The sequence below is a fragment of the Canis lupus genome, chromosome X, assembly GCF_003254725.2.
Source record: "Canis lupus dingo isolate Sandy chromosome X, ASM325472v2, whole genome shotgun sequence".
Lineage (NCBI taxonomy): Eukaryota > Metazoa > Chordata > Mammalia > Carnivora > Canidae > Canis > Canis lupus.
The window spans coordinates 55,994,025-56,014,727 of NC_064281.1; the positions used below are offsets into that span (position 1 = coordinate 55,994,025).

At 48.2% G+C, this 20,703-nt stretch overlaps 1 protein-coding gene and 1 long non-coding RNA gene across 2 annotated transcripts in view; one reads left to right on the forward strand and one right to left on the reverse strand.

Annotated features, from left to right (window-relative positions):
- The window catches only part of NHSL2 (NHS like 2), a 249,592-nt gene that overhangs the window by 143,821 nt on the left and 85,068 nt on the right, over window positions 1-20,703 (forward strand). The gene's annotated exons all lie outside the window — the stretch shown is intronic.
- LOC112671838 (uncharacterized) overlaps window positions 1-20,703 on the reverse strand; it is a 31,840-nt gene that overhangs the window by 1,124 nt on the left and 10,013 nt on the right. The window contains exons 3-6 of the long non-coding RNA XR_003143880.3: window positions 12,896-13,010; window positions 11,947-12,056; window positions 10,063-10,256; window positions 4,263-9,149 (exon numbers count right to left, since the gene is read on the reverse strand). This is a non-coding gene — a long non-coding RNA (uncharacterized LOC112671838). The remainder of the gene's footprint in view (window positions 1-4,262; window positions 9,150-10,062; window positions 10,257-11,946; window positions 12,057-12,895; window positions 13,011-20,703) is intronic.

A 20,703-nucleotide genomic window follows, 5' to 3' on the forward strand; every position in this document is an offset into this window, starting at 1 on the left:
TGCGCATCCAACAGTCCCTACCTTCCCAGAATGAGGAGGCTGTATTCTCTTGCTTGAGAAGGAACAGCATGATCCCACAAGGGTCTCTGAGGAGACTGCTAATGTTCAATCCCTACTGATGACAATGCAGATGTTCTGGCAGACCCAAAAGCTCCCGGGGGATGGAGATGGAGGAGGCTTTCGTTTCTCCCCCAGAACAATGGCAGAAGTGTCGCCAGCATTTCCTTTAGGCCACACCAGGGGGTGCAACAGCTTGTTTCTGGCCTCTAGCTTCTCAGAATTTACTGGACCTCTGTCAGGAGGCTAGAGAAGCAGGTACCACTCTAACTGAGGCAATTGAGATGTTCGTGATAATAGATCAGAGTCCTTGCACATAGAATAATATTCAAAATTCACCCTAGAACCCATTTTTGTGTCTTGACTCAATGGAACTTCCTGCCTGCGATCCAGGGCAAGGAGGCCTGACAGGGGCTGCAAAGCACAGATGGCAGCCAAGATGGTGGCAGTGCCTCCAGCAGGCTGCAGAATGATAAAAGACTATGAAGAACCCGGTTGTCAGGAATGCTTGTCTAGCGTGTATGGTTCTGCAACTTGTGTACTGTGCCAGGGTGCCCTGTGGATGGATGGAGGGTGAAATCCAGCCCAAGCTGGACAGGGACAGGACAGCATCTTGAGGGATTTTAATAGTATTACATGCAAGGTATATGTAAGGTATATTGTATATGTACAATATATATTGTGTAGTACTGGGTCATTATCTTGACCATGATACGTGTCCAGGCCATGTTTATGTGTCTGTGTGTGATGTGTGATACGGGGTCTTATATACTTCAAATCTGTCATAAGTGATATTCTGTGTGAAAGAGCTGTTTGCAATTTTTCTTTTTTCTTTTCTTCATTCAGTCTTATCTTTTTGGTCTCTATTCCTTTTAAACGTATAGATGTAGGCTGTTTGTGTTGACCACCACATAGTATTCCATCGCATGAAGAATAAAATCGCTTTTCCGAAGCCCTCTGCTGATAGAAACTTAGATTGTATCTCTTTTTTACCATTACCAACTATGCTACGGTGAACAGTCTTGTGTAATTACCCCTTGTATATGTAGAAATCTCGTATGTGCCTGGAAGTCAGATTGCTGGGTTGAGAGGTATGTGTGTCATGAAACTGCTCCACATTCACCCAAGAGTGTATGAGAGACCCTCTTTCCCTAAGTCATCATCAACGTTCCACACCTTGCCCTCCCTCTCTGTTTTTGCAGCCACTGCAAGACCTAGCCACAGTTATGCCACATGGTCATCTCCCATCTGACCTTCCTCTCTCTCTTGCTTCTTCCACATCACTGCCAGGTCAATCTTGGCCTCCTCCAGGTTGCAAACGGAAAAGGCAGGTAGGTGGTGGTCTCCCCAGAACAACCCATCTCTCTGGGCTTTCATTCCAGGCTGCTCAGATGACAGAGTTGGAAATGTGTTGCCTGCTTCCTCCCTTACCCCCAGGCCCTCTGCAGAACACTCCATTCCAGAGCTACTAATCAAAAAGGAACATTTTCTTTCTTATTTTTTAAAGATTTTTGGGACACCTGGGTGGCTCAGTGGTTGGGCATCTTGCTTTGGCTCAGGTCGTGATCCCTGTGTCCTGAGATCGAGTCCTACATTGGGGGTCTCTGCAGGGAGCCTGCTTCTCCCTTTTTAAAGATTTTTAAAATTTATTTATTTTAGAGAGAGTGTTCACAGTGGGGGAGGGGCAAGGGAGAGAGTGAGAGAGAGAATCGCAAGCAGACTCCATGCTGAGCATGGAGCCTGATATGGGGCTCCATCCCAGGACCCTGAGATCATGACCGGAGCCTAGATCAAGAGTCGGATGCTCAACCAACTGAGGCACCCAAGTGCCCCAGGAACATTTTCTTTCTTCAACGCCTGTTGAAGGTGCCACTGTGGTCTGGCACTCCTGTCCTCTGTAGGAGGAGGCTTGATTTCTACTTGTGAAAGGCAGCAGGGATCTGATGTGAGCCTTTCCTGTGGGAAAACATTTCCTGCCATTGCCCAGATTGGCACCTTTTTTAACAACCATAACAATGTGTCCCAAATTGGAGAAGGGAAATGTAAAACAATACCCCTCAATGTTGCAAAGAACATAATGGCCAGAATTGAATGTAAGCCCTGCCTCATCCGAATTTATGTGCAGCAAACTAGAAATTCGGAACCTGTTCTGTAGTCTAATCATCACTTCTCCCCATACACCCCAGGCTTCTGGGCCATTTCTTCTGAGTCGAGGGACCCATTCCCTTTCACTGGATTCTTGTGGGAACCTCTGACCAGTTTGCCTGCCTCCATGCTCTCCCCCTCCAATCTTCTCAGTTGTGGAGATAGGTCCCTCAGTAGTTCCTTATTACTGTTGGCACAATTTCCCCAAATGTGGAACCCCCACCACTGGCATTAAGCAAAATGCCCTTGAGAGGTATGAATGAATGTTTCCTTTTATTTGAATGCTTGTGTATTTATTTTTCTATCAGAGGACACTATTAGTAGCATACCAAATCCATGACTTCATGGAAGTACTATTGCTTAGGAGGAAGATGAAGTTCAGAATCATAGACTGGCAGAGCTGAAAAGGGTTTTAGATATTATCCCACCCACTCTCATATCTTTGCCTTTACTTCCAATTCTGATACTCACCCTGACTATATCTCTGCCTATCGAACTCCTACTCAACCTTCAAAGCCCATCTCAAAAGCTGCTTCTTTCACAAGTTGCATATTATCTCCTGCAATGGACTGAGAAGTCTTTGTAATGAGCTTCTCATTTGGGGGTCCACTCCTCCACTCCCATCTCATGCCCAACATAAGAGGTCTCAAGCAATGTCTGTGGGAGAAATGAATAGCCCTGCCATCTACAGAAGTGCAGAATAGGAATGGTCCCAGCTAAGTCCCTTGAAGGCTGTTTGGGGGCAGGGACTGCACTTAAGGACTTGACTGTCATGAAAAGAACCTCAGAGGCTCCTCAGCAAGGTCTCACTGAGCACCTTCTTACCCTAGGCCAGGTCTGCTCTGGGTGTCGGGCTCTATCATAGCCTTCTTCCCAAGGAGATGATGCAACATGTTCCCTGCCATACTCCTCTCAAGAGGGAAGCAGAGCCCTCTTGCTTGCAGAGGTCAGTGACAGGTTCCAGTACCAGTTTTTAAAGATTTTATTTATTATTTATTTATTTATTTATTTATGAGAGAGAGTGCACATGCAAGACAGCACATGTGGTGGAGAGGGAGACACCAGCTGCCCATTGAGCAGGGAGCCTGATGCGGGGCTGGATCCCAGGACCCCAGCATGATCTGAGCCCAAGGCAGACGCTTAACTGACTAAGCCCCCGGGTGCCCCTTCAAGTACAATTTTGACAGGTTGTTCTAAATTGGTTGCTTTTATTTATTTATTTTTAAATTGGTTGTTTTTAAATAAGCTTTAGGAGACATTCCACCCCACCCCATCTCCCCTGTGCAATAAACAAGACATTTTCCAACTCTCTTCCCCCAGCCGCTTCTGCAGTTGTTGGAGCTGATCTACACTCTGTGATTCTCAATAGCTTCCCTTTCAGAGAATGACACGTTCTTCTGCTGTCCTCTTTTTTTTTAAACCGAGTTGGCTTTTCTGATTATTAAAGTAAAACGTGTGTCTTTTTACTTATTGGTAAAGAGCTTATTACTTAAAGCTCTTTATGTAATAAAGTTATTAACCATTTTTTGCCCTGTGCTGCAAATAGCTTTTTATTTCCCACTCTTCTTTTTTGTCTTTGATTTCTGGTTTATTGTGCTTTGGAATGTGCTCATGTTTTTTTTCTTAACGACACTCAAATATGTTGCTTTTTTCCTTTGTGTTTTCTTAATTCGGAGAAAGTTTTCTTCCCTCTTCCCGGATCAGAGGAATACTTATCTATATTCTCCCCTAGTGGCCAGGGAACGTTCACCGACCTTGTCTCTTTCTACTCCTGGGTTTCCCTCTCCAAGCCCCCACGCCGAGGCCCCTCCGCTTGCGGGTAACACAACCTTTCTCCGGGAGAGGCCAAAGCAATCAATCAGGTTGAGGCTTTAAAAATGCTAATGAGGGCAGCCCTTCCCCTGTCAATACTCCAGTCACTCCCTTAGCCCCTTTGAGAAAGGGCAGCTTGCTGTGGATCCCTCCCACCGATGTCCTATCTCCCGCTTCCTAACCTCCTTAGCGGCAGGGAGAGTGAGGAAGAGAAAAGTGGGTAGGAACCTCTGGTACTCGAGGGTTACCTCGCTGGCACTGCGTCTCCGATGTATACTTTTCACCTCTTCTCGGCAACTGCATTTTCAATTAGGCCCGACTCCAGAACTCCCGTTGATGCAAAGTCCCTGAGAATCTAAACGCCAGAGCCTGAGCGGAGTCACGCGGCCAGCAGCTAGAGCCCCGCAGCAACCGCCAGGCAGGAACTCCTGAATCTTCGCCTGAGTGCCCGGCCATGGTTGCCATGGGAACTCAAGCGCTAAATTGCTTTGCGCATTTAGAAGCTGAAGACCTCAGCTTTGACGCCTGTAGCCCAGCAATTGATTGACCTCCAGTTAGGTTTTTGTTATTCTCTCGAGGCATAGCCTGCTTGTGTCTTGCCCATCTCCCCTGAGGATTGCGTTGGCGAGAGAACTGAACATTTAGCTCAATTTTTGTAAAAAAAATAAATAAATAAAAATAAAAAAATCTTTGTACCTTGATTTATTCCAGAAAGAATTTAAGGTGGCTTACAAAGTTACACCCAGTACTTGGAAAGAGCCTAAATTAGATGTAGGAGAGAAAGATGAGGCAAGAGGAGAACAAGGATTACCAGTGAAGAAGTCCTGACACAAAGTGAAGGTCAGGAAGTCCTTTCTTGATAAATGTGAGTCCCAAAATTTGGCTGTAAGCTTTCATGGCAGATAACAGAAAGGGGAGGCATGATCAGTCATGGGATTCGCAGATAAAAGCAAATCCATTGTTTATTAAAAGCACAGGTGTTCCAAACCTTGAGACTAAAAACTCTGCTTCCCCTGCCCACCCCTCCTCCTCCCTGCCCGCCCTGGAAACTAAATTTCTTAGTTTTTTTTTTTTTTTTCTGTAACCCAGCATGTTACCTGAACAAATGGAGGCATATTTTAACCTCAGTAGATGGTCTTTCTTCTTCTTTTTTCCACCTTTCTTATTATCATTGTTAAATAAATATTACATGTTTTTGTAGAGGAAATAGCTCAAATAACCATAGAATAATACTATGCAGTCTTGGATAAAATGTGGTGGTTCTTTGTGTTAAACAAAAAGTGTAAGGTGCAAAAGAAGAATGCGTATAATCTCATGCCACCATCTAATTTCTTGTATATGCACAGAACATTTCTGGCAGGATGCCTAAGAAGCGGTCTAGGGGTCAAAGAGACTCCCTTTTCTCTGAATTCTCTTTGTAGTCACTGAATATTTATGTTGTATGTGTGTGTACATTAAGAACTCAAAAATATTTTTAAGTGAGTAACACACATATGCGTAAGAGTTGTTAGAAGGTGGGGAAATGGGAAATTTAAATCCAGAAAATTTAGAAAAGAAAAAAGTCTTCGCAGGTTTTTTTACCACCTGGATCTGACTACTGTTAACCTTTTATTATTATTATTATTATTATTATTATTATTATTATTATTATTTAAAGATTTTATTTATTTATTCGTGAGAGATACACAGAGAAAGGCAGAAGGAGAAGCAGGTCCCCTGTGGGGAGCCTGATGCAGAACTCCATCCCAGGACCCTGGGATTATGACCTGAGCCGAAGGCAGACACACTCAACCACTGAGCCACCCAGGTGCCTCCCCCCTTTTTTTAAAGCAGACTTTTTCCCGTGTAAACCAGTACTACCTTTCTGCAGGGCAGTATGGCAATGTTTCTAAAGCTCTAAAAATGTGTGTGCCCTTTAACCTGAGGAGATAATGAAAGGAATGCCCAAAAATGCGTGCATGGAGATGAACATCAAAATATGGGTTATGATGTGGAAAGAATGGGGTGAAGGTGAACCCAGTAAGGGACTGGCTAGGTAAATCAGGGAGCGTCCCTGTAGTGGGACGCTGTGCAGGCTTTGGAAATGAAGATCTCTGGTTACCAAAAGGCTCTTCAGACTGCATTAACCCTCACCAGTAGAGTCAGCACCCTGTGCCTTCTTTCCTCAACATTATTATGATGCATTATTTGTTTCTGTGTGCTTACGTAACATCTCCCCCCCGCCGCCCCTACCTCCTCACACTAGACTGGCAGGTCCATAAGGATATAAAATATCCTCATTTTTTTTTTAATTTTTATTTATTTATGATAGTCACAGAGAGAGAAAGAGAGAGAGGCAGAGACACAGGCAGAGGGAGAAGCAGGCTCCATGCACCGGGAGCCTGATGTGGGATTCGATCCCGGGTCTCCAGGATCGCGCCCTGGGCCAAAGGCAGGCGCCAAACCGCTGCGCCACCCAGGGATCCCAAAATATCCTCATTTTATATAAAATATGCCTATTCTATTCCTTATGGTATCCCAAGTACCTTACAAGGTTCTTGGCATATAATAGACACTCAATAAATATCTGTTGACTGATTGACTAAATACATAAACAGAAAATCAAGGCAATTTTCTTGCCATCCATCTCAGGTATCCCTCAGTCTCCAGATGGACTGTCAGTGTTGCCTGGAAACACTTTTAAAAAAAAAAAGATTTTATTTATTTGTTCATGAGAGACACGGAGAGAGAGAGAGAGAGGCAGAGACACAGGCAGAGAGAAAAGCAGGCTCCATGCAGAGAGCCTGATGTGGGACTCAATCCCAGGACTCCAGGATCACGCCCCGGGCCGAAGGCAGCGCTAAACTGCTGAGCCATCCAGGGATCCCCCAGAAATACTTTTCCTTTCCCCTAATCTCTAGGGCAGCTGCTTCACATATTCCCTGGATCGTCATGCCCCAGCTACATCCCATCTACCTCTAGGCAATGATTTCATCTTCTACTTCCCAGAAAAAAAAATAAGAACCAGCAACTGGAGACCTCCTCCCATGCCCTCCCTACCTCTCAGAGCCTTGTTCTGTGACCTTCAGAAATCAGGAGGCCAGTGGTAACCCAAGCTAGCACACATTTGGCTACACTGATGGGAGGCAAAAAGCACTTACCTCACCCACTTCCTTCTCTGGAACTCTCCAGCAATACCCCCTCCCCTTTCACTATTAGTACTCTTGAAAGAGTAGACTATTTTCTGCCTCCCATTCACTCTGTCCTTATTTGACTCAAGGGCACAGTTAAATATTCTGCTCTATACATGATCATCTATCCATGCAAGGGCCTTTATGTTCTTTTTTTGTTTGATTTTATTTTTCCTTTTCATCTTTCATCCCCACTCACATCCTCTCTCTAGTAGGTTGGTATGTGTCTCAGAAATACAGGTGTCTTTGAAAATATATTTATGCATGCTTTTAATGGACAGAAATGGCGTTGATTCATAGATGATATTCTATATCTTTTTTCCCTCAACACTGTTTTTGAGGTCTCTCCATGCTGCTACATGCACATCTACTTTATCAACTTCTGGGGACTGCACACATCTACCCCAGTTTACCTCTGTGCTCCTCTAAGACCAGGCATCTTGGTCTCATCAACTCCCTGTGACCCCAAAGAATGCTACAATAAACCCTCCCTAACTTGCCCCTATGGGTTTGGGCAAGAATCTCTCTAAACCAGCAGTTCTTTTTCTTAGGGTTTTATTTATTTATTTGAGAGGGAGAGCACAAGTGGGGGCAGAGGGAGAGGGAAAAGCAGATTCCCTGCTGAGCCTGGAGCCCAAAGCCCAGAGCCCAGAGCCCAGAGCCCGGAGCCCGGAGCGGGGCTCGATCCCAGGACCCTGAGATCAGGACCTGAGCTGAAGGCAGATACTTCACCCACTGAGCCACCCAGGAGCCCCTCTAAACCAGCAATTCTTAAAGAATGGTCCGCAGGGGATCCCTGGGTGGCTCAGTGGTTTAGCGCCTGCCTTCAGCCCAGGGCATGATCCTGGAGTCCTGGGATCGAGTCCCACATCAGGCTTCCTGCATGGAACCTGCTTCTCCCTCTGCCTGTGTCTCTGCCTCTCTCTCTCTCTCTATGTGTCTCTCATGAATAAATTTTTAAAAAAAGTGGTCCGTAGACCTCTAGGAGTTACTGAGACCCTTTCAGGGGGTGCCTTTTTCACTAGGTTGATGTTCGCACCCAGGGCAAAACTACTGGCACCTTAGTAAATTAAAGTGGTAGCACCCACCTGTACCATTGGTCATTGCGTACCTCACCACCGCACACTCTCAGGGGCCAGGAAAGCCAGTTTTATCCTTTCATAACCCAGTAAAAAAAAATGTTATTTTTAAAATTAAATCTTGATCATTGAATTCAAGTCTTTTTAATAATCTGAGCAGTCCAGGTGGCTCAGCGGTTTAGCGCCGCCTTCAGCCCAGGGCCTGTGTCTCTGCCTGCCTCTCTCTCTCTCTCTCTCTCTCTCTCTCTCTCTCTCTCTGTGTGTGTGTGTGTGTGTGTGTGTGTCTCATGAATAAATAAATAAAATCTTTTTAAAAATAATCTGTGCAATGAAATGGGAAGAACATGTAGAGCACTTGTGCTGTTTTGCTGAAGTCTGAGGGCTGTCTGGAGGAAAAGTGTTTGTGCAGTTGTTGGAGGTGTAAGCTCAATAGGTCTCTTTTTTCCATGGAACATCCGTTGTGTTTGAAAGAAGGACCGATGAACTACAGTTATTCAGGCTTGAGTAGTTGGCAGGCGTCTTCTCAAAAGTGAACGAAGTGAGCCTGTCACTTCAAGGAAAACAGCCCACAGTTTTGTTACCAAAGATAAAATTTGAACTTTCAAGCACAAATCAGAATTTTAGAAGACTTGTTTCTGCCACCATGAGCTCAACAGCTTGCTGAGACCTGAAGGCTTTCTCTGCCTGCTCCTTAATTTGGTGTGACCTGTTGGAATTATCATGAGTCCCTCTCCCAGAAAATCTTTGAGACAAGGGTGTCAGCTGCCCACCTGGATCACTAAGGCCCTATGCGTGACAGCCTGAGCAATCTTTGCTCACCGTGTTGCAGGAGTGCCTTGTTCTGCATCTTCATAAATGTTGGAGTAGTGAGTCAGGAAGGCTGCCACTGCAGGGCAGGGGAGAAACACAAACAATCATGACACTAAAGCTTAAACTTAAGCTCCCTCTCTCCCCAATCTCCCCACTCAAACCGGACTGTCCCATCCACTCTTCATACACAGTTGACTCTTGAACAACATGGGGGTTAGGGACACCAACCCCTCACATAGCTGAAAATCCACATACAACTTTTGACTTCCCCAAAACATAACTCATAGCCTCCTGTTGACCAGAAGCCTTCCTGATAACATAAACTGTTATTGCCTATGTTGTATTTTATATGGATTATATACTGTGTTCTTAGAATAAAGAAAGGAAAACATCGTTAAGACAGTCACAGGGAAGAGAAAACACAGCTGCACTTCTCTACTGTATCAAAAATAATCCTCGCGGAAGCAGACCCATGAAGTTCACCCTCACGTTGTCAAGGGTCAGCTGGACTTCCAAGAGCTGGTGACTGTTCCATTTCTGTCTCGGCCCTGACCTTGTGGACAATGTGCCCAGAGGCACCGCACACCCACAGTAGCCAAGCTGAGCTCTCTCCTCTCCTCCCTGTTCCTATGCCTCTCCCAGGGCTCCCTAATTTGGAGAGCGCACTACCCATTCTATCCTCAGGTTATCTCCTCCACTGTTCCTTCCCACCCTGGTACTCATCCTCAGCCCTCAACCCTTCTCACCCCACACCTTCCCACCACCTCTGACCAGTCTGTTCGCCTCTCTCGAATCAGCCTTCCACCTTGTAGCCCCCATGCTGATCTCCCTCACCTAAAAGCTTTCGTGGCTCCCTGTCACCTTCAAGATAAAATCCATCACCCCTTCTCCTGACACACAAGTCCTCCGTGGTCTGCTCCCGACTACCTCATCTTCTGCCTCACTGTACTAGATCACTCTTTGTCCCCAAACACCAGGTACCTTCATACCTTTAGGCTCTTGCTGTTAATGTCCTCTGCCTGGAATGTCCTCTCTCCAACCCTCATCTTACTGGCAAACATCGCTTCATTATTTGAGGACTGGCTCAGTATCACCTTGTCTTGAGGCCCTCTTCTCCTCTGGCAGAAGGAATTTAACTCCAGGTGCTGGCAGCCGGCAATGAGTGGATGACCGGGGAATGAAACTGAAATTGCATCAAATAAGGGCTGGTGTCATTGACGTGGCAGAACTGGAACTGGTCCCTAAAGGGAATACTCTTAGCAGTAACTAACATTTATTGAGTGTTTGCTGTGCACCAGACCTTGCCCTTCCCACTTTTTAAATTTTATTTTTTACCTTTTGAGAGAGAGAGAGAGAGAGTGCACAAGCCGGGAGGAGGGGCAGAGGGAGAAGCAAACTTCCCGCTGGGCAGGGAGCCCACTCTAGGCTCAATCCCAGAACCCCGGGATCATGACCTGAGCCAAAGGCAGCCGTTACTGGGCTACCCAGGTGCCCCGCCCTGCCCACCTTATACACATTCTCATTTCACCCCTCCAGCAACCTCCAACTAGAGTTACCCTCACTTTAATGATGCAGAACCTGAGGCTTGGAGAAATACATCAGTGGCTGGTCTTTACTGGGTGGCAGCTTGTTGATCTACTGGAGAGCACTCTTTTGTCATAAGTGGCAGGGGAGAAACAGTGTCTAGAATCACTTGCAGTGGTGTGTCTTGTTCATACTGGAGGCAGTGAAGCGCATGTGGGATCAGGAGCGTGGGGCCCTGTGGTGAAGTGCAAAGACCAGGGTGGAGTCTAACACCACTCTGTCTAGCTGTGTGACCTGCAGCTCACCCCTTAACCTATCTGAGCTTCCATTTCCTAACATGTGAAATGAGGATAATAATAGTTGTCTTGCAAGTCTGGGATGCAGACGAGCTATGAGGAATAGCTGGAAGAATGGAGCACAGCATGTACTGGGAGGGCCTCCATCAATACCGAATCACTTTCCTCCCTCCCAGGTGCCCAGGGAAAGAAGTATACACTGGTGAAACTCACACATGGAGTCAGGGAAGCTGTGCTCTGACTCTGGCATTGCCAAGGCCTTGCAACTTTCAGCCTGTCACTTTCCCTCTCTGGGCTATAGTTTCTTCTTGTAACACAGGGAGTTTTGTCTTACAGCAGGTGGATGTTTCCCTTTTCTTTCCTTTTCCCAGCCACACAAAAAAGAAAGGTGTGTGTGGGGCGGGGGGAACACACCAGAAGAGAACTGGGGGAAAGGGTCAGGGTTATGCCAACCTGGAGTTCTGTGGTTTGTGGAAGTTCGGCATGTCTGGCAACAGGAAATAGTTCCTGAAGACACAGGCTTTGGACCCTGGTAACCTGGAAGCGAGCTCAGGGCTCCTCATCAGCATCTGCAAAACCAGCTCCCCCCCCCCCCCAACACACACACCCTTTTCTGGGAGCTGCCCCTACAGGTTGGGCCTCTGCTGAGACAGGCCTTGAGCCAATTCAGGCATCCAGCTGCTTGTTGCCATGGCAACGTTCCAGCGTGCTTTGCATAGTGACAGGGATGCGAGGCTTTGCTAACAAACTGCTTTGTAAAGGACTTCATGTCTTTGGGAGGAACAATTCTGTCTTCTTTTTCACATGAACAACTTTGGGAGCTATGAGGGATTTGGCAAGTCACTTGCCCTGTCATGGCCTGTGCCCTTGGGCTTCCCTTGAAGGCAGAAATTGGCAGCCTTTATTTTTCTATTTCCAAATATACCATCACCACCCTCCTCCTGTCCACTCCCCCTCCGAAGGAAAGAATGGTTTTTCCCTTAGTTAGAGCTCTGGTGAACTCAGCATGTTTAGGAAAACGGGACGAATGGACTGTTTTAACCATTCACATACCCTTGGCTGATTGCACGGTCAGCCTGCAGTCCCCCTTTCTTTGTTCAGGATGCCAAGCGATTTTCAGGGTAGAAGTAGGAAGACCCTGTATGGTCCTGGTGAATGATTCCCTGGAGCAAGAAACGTAATTAGAATTTAAAGTAGAATGGGAAGAAAACCAGGCAGACCTGGGTGAATCCTGCTTTTATCACTTACAAGCCGTGTGATCGTGGACAAGTTATTTAACTTTACTTGGCCTCAGTTTCCTCAAATGTGCAGTGGGGAAGATAATAGCAGCCTTACAAGGGCATTATTGTAGGGTTGTTAGGAGGTCACATCTTATGCTTGCCTGAACTCACTGTTTCCATTGCCTGATCCTGGTTTGCCGCCTCTTGCCCAAACCAATATCACAGCCTCCTGACATTCCCATTTCTTCTCCAATCCCCTCTGGTCCATTGTCCATGTAGTAGACAGGGTGGTCTTGGAAAATTTTCAATGAGATCCGATCGCTTCCTTGCTTAAAACTCTCTAGTAGATTTCCCATTGTGCTTCAAATAAAATTGGCCACTTTCCCCTGACCTCCTCCACCCTAGGAGGAGGCCTTCTTTCCATTTCTCAGAATCGTTTCTCCTCACCTCGTGGGCTTGGCACCTTCTGTTCCCTCTGCTGGCTCCTTGACATCTTCAGTTCTTAGCTCAGGGAGACCTTCCCAGACCACTGATCTAAACTATCTCCCCACACTCATCCCTGTCGCTCACCATCATATCACCATGTGAATTCTCCCACCCCCAGCATTTTGATCACACCAGCCCTACGTCAATAATTTACACCTTGAGTTATTGTCTGGCTCTTCTGACTGGCTTGTCAACTACTTCTGTCTGTCCTGTCCATCTCTCTATCTCCCAGTGCCCAGCACAGGACCTAGCTACAACAGGCCCAGTGAAATCTATTCAGTGAGGGAATGATATACCTGGGAACAAGCCCTGAAAGGTAGCGGAGCACAGCGCATGTGCTCAGTCCCCTTCTTTTGTCCTTCTCCCATCAGCTGGGTGTAAGGCCTGCAGCCTCCAAACTGGGTGCATAATCTATTGGGGTACAGGATAGAAATATGAGAATCCCTAATCACATGTATTTTGTTACACAGTTCTTTATATTTTACAATTTATAAAATCCATTGGTGCGATATTACATGTATAGTGTTTATACAGAAATATATACCTATAGGAATATAGGCTCGAGTATACTTGGTGGCCACAGCCAACAGGAAGCAAAGCGGCAAGCTCTTGATAGCCTGTGGACTACAGATGGATTAGGCTTGACCAGCATTGAAGTTTCCCAGATTGGAGGATGAATGCTTTGGGGGTCAGTGGGGGCTATGGGGAGGGTGGGCAGCATGAATGCTCCAGTTCTCTGACACTCCCTATTGCTTCCCCCAGCCTACTTCACAAATGTCCTGCCCCACTTCCTGACCTTTGGAGGCATGTGTATTTCCAACCCTGGCTATGGTTTCCTTTGAAAGTCTCTCAGAGACCCTCCTACTGTGAACCATGGTGCTCATCTAGCCCCAGGGGGGAAGTATATAAGAAAAACTGAGACCTGGAAACCCTCTGAAGGCAGCAGCTGGAGTCCCTCATTCTTGTATCATCGGCAACCTTGAACAGTTTGGGTGTTCAGATTATTTGAAAACAAACTTGTTGACTAAGGTCAAAGCCTAGGACAGCCCTTTGAGCATCTGAGGTGAGAGGACCCTTAAGGAGCAATTAGGTCTATGTATTTAACTGCCCAGGTGGAAATGAAATGGGGCTCAGAGAGGCCCAGGACCTGCCCAAGGTCATAAAGCATCAGGCCAGTGCTCTGTCCCTTGTGCTGGCCTCTCTGCTTATCCTCTGGGATGTATGCTTGTTTATGATCCAAGTCTTGGCTGGTTCCACCGTCTTGGTCTTGGCCTGCTACTCATCAGCACAGGCTCTCAGAAGGCTCTCTGGCTTTCTTACCAGGACAGGAGCCAAAGAAGAAAACGTGCCTCAAATCACAATTCCATAGCCTACTGCCCTCCCTAAACCCACTTTCTATACATCTAAACCTACCCTTCCTTGGATATCAGAGGCATCAACACCCTTCTAGTGGGTCCTTGGGTCCAAAATATGAAGCATGCAACTTACCTTGAGTGAGGGCCTACTATGTGTCAGGCTTTTATTTTTAATAAACTTTTTATGAGAAATCAACACACACACACATACACAAAAACACACACAAAAAATGCACAGGGGTACCTGGGTGGCCCAGTCAGTTAGGCGTCTGCCTTGGGCTCAGGTTGTGATACCAAGGTCCTGGGATTGAGCCCCCACATTGGGCTCCCTGCTCAGCTGGGAGTCTGCTTCTTCCTCTCTTTCTCTGCCCCCAGTCCACCTCCCACCCCGCTTGTGCTCTCTCTCAAGTAAATATATAAAATCTTTTTTTTGAAGTGCATACATCAGTGAATGATTATAAAATGAATACACCCATATACCCATTACCCAGGTCAGAAAGTTGAGCCTGACCAGGACTACATAAGCCCTCCTCAAAGCAATTTGTAGCCATCATTGCACACCTCCTCACAACAGCTGACAAGAAAGGGATAAGTAATTCAATCCACTTTACAGATAGCAAATTCTTTTTCTTGAACTCATTTAATTCAGCCTTGAATACTCAAGAAATTACACTTTTTTCCTCCAATTATTATTGGAGTCGAGTAGGCATTAGAATAAATACATGACTATTAAATGTAAAAAAGATGGTCTGCAGATATGTAAAATTCCCTGCCATACCACTACTTCATGTGCCACTAGCAAAATGTGTACCACACTTCAGGGACCATTGCATTGTATTGTGAGAGTAAACCCAAGGGAAAGGCTGTTTACAGCTGGGAAGATCAGAAGAGGCTTGGAAGCAGGACAGGAGGCATAGGCAATGGCCCTACCAGTCATGGAAAGGATGTGGCCTTGAGGATGAGAGTGTGCTCCTGGCTGCAAGCTAAGGCTTGAGAAAGCTTCACGGAGGAGGATGCTGAATCTTGAGAGATGAATACGGCTTTTAACGAGCAGAACTGGGGGTGGGGAAGAAACCCTTCCAAGCAGATGGAATAGAAGACAGCATTTTGGGGGGCTTGGAAAAAAAGCTGGTACTTGATGCTTGAGTGAGCCGTGACTGATGGAAAGGGATGAAGTTTCTCCAGGACATGGCGCTGAGTGGACTGCCTGGTATGTCAGGACCCGCTTGAGTCAGAGTCAGGGCTGTGTATTCAAATTCACTTCTCCTTCTGGAACTCGTCCCTGGAGCCTCCCCATACCAGGATAGAGTGTGTGCCGATCATGGCAGACAGGGCCAGTGGAGCAACAAAGAGCTGGACTTGGAGTCAGCCTCACATGGGTTCTCGCCCTTGACCATGCCACTTTCCAGCACCACCATCCTCCCGAAGCTCCATTTTCTCCTCTGCAGGATGGGGACCCAACATTGGCCTATTGCAGGTGATTGTGAGAAGTGAGAGCACAACTGAAGTGACACACTGGCTCTCTTCCTAGCTCTTGGGGTCCATTGTTACAGGAGTCTGGAGATAGTTCCACCCACCTCATTCCCTTTCCACCCCGTCCTCCAGCCCTGAGTACAGCTAAGCATGGCTGATCAGGGGACAACACTGAGCCTTAAACTCTTTCACTTCGAGGAGATGGACCCCAGAGGCGCTGATTTCAGGCCTCAGACTCCTCTGTCCCCTCTTCAGGTATGTCTAAAGGCACCAAGTCAGGTGAGGAGCCTGGTCCTCTTCCCTGCATAAACACTGCTGCTTCTGGCCTGGCTCGGCTTGTGCACGTGCTGAAAAGAAGCCCTTTCCTTGCCCCCCAAAGTCCACATGAAGACACCACAGGGGACCTAGCCCCCTCCATAATACCCATAAGCCTGAGCACAGTGCTCAGCACAAGGGATAGCTGAGTTCCCTAGCACCTTTCCACGGGTAGTGGTCTGGCAGCAGTAGATCCATTAGAACTGCTGCCACCCGCATCACACACAGCCCGGGTGTCCACCCTGATAAGTCAAAAGGAGTGAGAATATTTTGAGAATATCTTGAGTTGCTAGGAGCAGGAAGACCAAGCTTTGGAGGGGTTGTCAGGGAGCAAAGGAGAAGTAGGAGGAAGAGGATGAGAGAAGGTCTGCATGGGCAGGGTAGCGTGGTCCATACCGATTTATCAGCAAAAACTAACCAAGATGTCCTCTGGGCCAGGCCCTGCATAGGGCACCCTCGAGGGTCCAAATTCTGACACGTCCCTCGAGCAATTCACAAAGCTGCCAAGAGTAGAGAAGGTTCATGAGCCCATGGAAGATTTCTAACAAATTCAAGACATCTATGTTTAGGGACAAGTTGAGTGGCTCAGATAGCCAAGGCTGAAGGTACTCAGAGAAAGGGAGTGAGCTCTGCAGACTCAGAGTGGATGGCGAGAAGGCTTTAATGGAATTATGGGGTTAGAGCTGAGTAGAGAAGGTGAGAAGGGGATGAGAAGCACTTTTTTAAAAAAGATTTATTGGGGCACCTGGGTGGCTCAGTAGTTGAGCATCTGTCTTTGACTCAGGTTGTGACCCCAGGGTCCTGGAATCGAGTCCCACATTGGGTTCCCCACAGGGAACCTGCTTCTCCCTCTGCCTATATCTCTGCCTCACTCTCTATCTCTCATGAATAAATAAATAAAATCTTTGTTTTAAAAAGGTTTATTTATTTATTTGAGAGAGAGAGAGAGTACAAAGGGGTGGGATTGGTAGGAGCAGAGGGGGAAGGAGTCTTAAGTAGACTCCGTACTGAGTATAGAACCTGACACAGGGCTTGATCTCATGACCCTGAGATCAGGACCTGAGCCAAAACCAAGAGTCCTATTTAACAGACTGTACCACCCAGACACCCTGAGAAGCACTTTTTAGCAAGGTGCCTACTGTATCTGCCTGGTGCCCCTTAGTTAATGGAAGTCTCAAGTGCCCCTGTCCTGTGCCTTTTAGAACCATCTCCAGATCTCATAGTTCTGTCTCTTTCACCCTCTCTTCAGGCCATGTTTACAACCTTGAACCTACCAAGACTCACATCTAGGACCCACCCCAAGTAGAGAAGAGGGCAGGGACCAGATGTTCCCTAAACCTTACCTTCAAGGTTTTTGCCACATACATAAACCTCTCCCATGACCATGGTCATACATCCATTTTCCCAAGATGCTTCCCTTTTAGCCTGTTACACTTGCTCTGGGACCTCTGTTTCCCAAGCCCTCTTTTTTGGCCCCAGGAGGTCTCCTTGGAGGCCTCCTGCCACATTCCACAGTGAGCTACAAGGCCTAAGCAAAGATCATACCATCCTGTGACTTTTCTGTATAATTATGTCTCTCCAACTAGGCTGGGGAGCCTTGAAGTCAGTGTCCACCTCCCTCTGTAGCCTCATTCTGGCACAGGGGTGAGGCTTCAGTGATGTGTGTGGAATTGTTGAAGAAAACTGAGAGATCCTTGATGGTTGGGGGCCTGGCAGGAAGGGTTTCTGGCAGGGGGAATATTCCAGAATTTTATTTTTTAAGATTTTATTTATTTATTTGAGAGAGAGCTAGTAAGAGCACCAGCAGAGGGAAGGACAGAGGGAGAGGGAGAAGCAGATTCCCTGCTGAGCTGGGAGCCCAACACGGGGCCAGGTCCTGGGATCTGGTGGCTGAGCCCAAGGAAGCCATTTCACCAAATGAGCCACCCAGGGCATCCTAGTATTCCAAATATTTAACAGCATGTCCTTTCTCTTTCTGGGTCTGGCCAACTCTTCTTCATCCTTCATAACCCAGTCCAAGTATAACCTCCTCTAGGTGGGTGTCCTCCAACTCTTCCAAACTGAAGAAGCTTTTCTTGGTGCTCCCACATGTGGATCTTTTCCCTGGTATAGCAGTGATCCCATGGTACTGTTACACTCTGTGCGTGTGTCTGTCAGTTACCCCTTGTAGATGGTGACTCGCAACATATGTGTCCCCAACACCTAGCATAAGACCCGCCTGGCCAGAGTAGATCCCCGAGAACTTGAAAGAATGGCAATGATTCGGTGGGTAGGTAGGTGGGTGGTTGGATGGATGGATGGATGGATGAACGGACAGGTGGATGGATGGATCCCACTGTAGACCTCGTGCCCCAAAGTCAGAAGGCTCTGCTATCTGGGTGGTGCAGTGCTCCAAGTCTGCTAGGCCAACGCTCTAGCCAACCCTGTACTCACAGTGCTCTGTGGCCATGACTATGACAGACAGGTCTTCTGTCTCTGTGAGCATGAATCCAATGACATCAGGTTGGACAGTCCCACAACTCCACTAAGTTAAGTGAAGTCACTCAAGGCTGCCTAGCTCCGGCACCATTGATTCCAGGAACCATGGCCCTTCCTTGCCGCCAGGCTGTTAGGGCTGGAGTGAGCAGCTGAGTCAGCACAACCTGCCCTGTGTCACTTACCCCACAGGGCTGCAGCACTTGCAGTGAGCAGCTGCATGTATTTGGAGAGGGAGTAGGAGGGAGAGGGTGTGCATGTGGGAATTACAGTGGCACTCATGGAAGGAGCCCTCTTATTGGCTGCCGAAGGTCCCAGTTCCAGGCAGTGAATCTCTGGGCTGCAGCTTGGCCCTCCCCCTGGGAAGGCAAAGCAGGCAAGGGAGGGGAGAACAGAGTGAGGCTTCAAGTGTGTCTGACGAGGAGGCAGGTACACCTGGTGGCCACAGCAGGCATGCGAGAGGCATCTGACTGTGTTTGCTCCAAGCCTACAGCCTGGCAGCCTCATGCTCTGCCCAAATTTCCCCCAGGTCTGTCAGGACCCGAGCCCAGAGTCTGTTGGCAGCTGTCATTTACAGAACTGGATCCGTCCCCCAGTGGAGCAGGGAGCTGTATCACTTGGAATTCCTGGGTAGCACATTCCTTCACTGGTCCCTGTCACACTCCCGGATTAGGCTCTGTTATTGGCCCCTCGCTCCTGCAAGCTTCTGCAGATGAGCGAGGAGCGGCAGCAGAAATGACAGCTCTGAGAGCAGAAGCAGCCAGGGACTGTGAGGGCGGGCGAGTCGGGTCCCTGAGGGTGCCTGTGCTCGCCCTGGCTGCGGAGGCAGATGGGGCGGGGGCCATGCTCAGGGCTCGCTAGAGTTCTCCTGGAACCTGCGCTGCTCGACCTGAGTAGAGCACTAAGCAAGAGGGAGGGAGGGAGAGAGAGACTGAGGAAGGGGGAGGGAAGGAGGGAGGGAGGGAGGGGGAGAGAGAGAGAGAGAGAGAAAGAGAGAGAGAGAGAGAGAGAGAGAGAGAGAGAGAGAGAAAGGCTGAGAGAAGCTCCTAGCAAGCTCTAGTCCAAGTGAGAGGGTCAGTTCTGGACAATCGTGTGCCAGGGGCACAAGTGGGATTTGGATGAGCCATGTGTGTGAGAAGCAAAGCTGAGGTGATGTAAGCACCTGGGGAGGAGCACAGGCAGAGGAAGAGGAGGAGGAGGAGGAGGGGGGGGGAGGAGGAGGAGGAGGAGGAGGAGGAGGAGGAGGAGGAGGAGGAGGAGGCAGCCACCGGGCGGCTGCCTGTCCAGAACAGAATGATGGGCAACTCTCACCACAAGCAACCGAGGAGTAAGCGCCAAAGCAGGATGCATTCAGCAACAGGTACTCTCTTCCTTTCCCTCCTTTTTCTGGGGCTCCTACAGCCAGGGCCTCCCCAGCTGCAGCCGCATGGGGCCCCTGACCCTTGGCGTGACTTGCAGGGGCTGGCAGGGGGCGGGGAGAGTCCGATGGAGATGTGGGTGAACTCCCAGCTCCGCTGCTCCTGCACCAGCCTGAATTGCATAAGTCAGAGCTCCCTGAGCTGGCAGGGGCCAGCCTCTTTGCCAGCAACCCCATGTAGCCTCTGAAGGGTGGCTGGACCATCAGGGAAGTGAGCAATGTGAAGTTTATTGCTAGGACTGTGCTTTCTGTCTGGATCCAGTAGGCAGAGACCTGAAACCATGCATGGCTTATCCTTTAGGAGACTCCTTTGTTATTCAAACCCTCATCTCCCCCAGCAGCCCCCCTCCAATCTTGCACTGTACACCTACACCTCTCCTGGCTCTACCTCATATGCTGCATGCATAGAATGATCCAGACAAATCAGTTTCTTGCTGTGTAATGCCCTGCCCCCACCTCCTGCCCCAGCCCTGGAGGAGAGCTTTCCTCACTGCATGGGTGAGAGGAACACATTCCAGCCTTGAGCCAGTTGCCCTCCTACCCTGGGCATGCCCTGTGCCATCACTTGGCCTTCTCCAGACATGAACTCAAGGGTGCTGGCAGAGTTCCCCCCCAACAGCCTCTCCCTGGAGGCTGACAGTATGGAAATCAGGGAGACAGAATCTGGAGACAACTTTTCCTAGCTCACCTTCCCAAGCAGTGCAAGAGCAATGTGGATGAAACTACTCTTGTCACAACCACTCCACCACCACCACCAACAACAACTGTTTTCCCTCCCGCCTAATCCTCGGCCACTTGGGAAGCATCTTCCACTGCTACCTCTGATCAGGCCACATGCACTAGGGCCAGGGGTACTTTCCCTGCCCTCCTCCATCTATCTTGATAGTACCCCCTTGTCTCCCTTCTCATTGTCCCTCCTCACAGAAGAAGCCCCTGGTTCTCTCTGTACCCATTTGGGAGGCCAGCATCTACCAATCAGGCCAGTGGGAAGGAAAGGAAAGTTTTTGCCAAGTTTCACTCAAGTTTACCATAAGAAAGCAACACACAGATTGGTGTCTTGCCAAAAGCC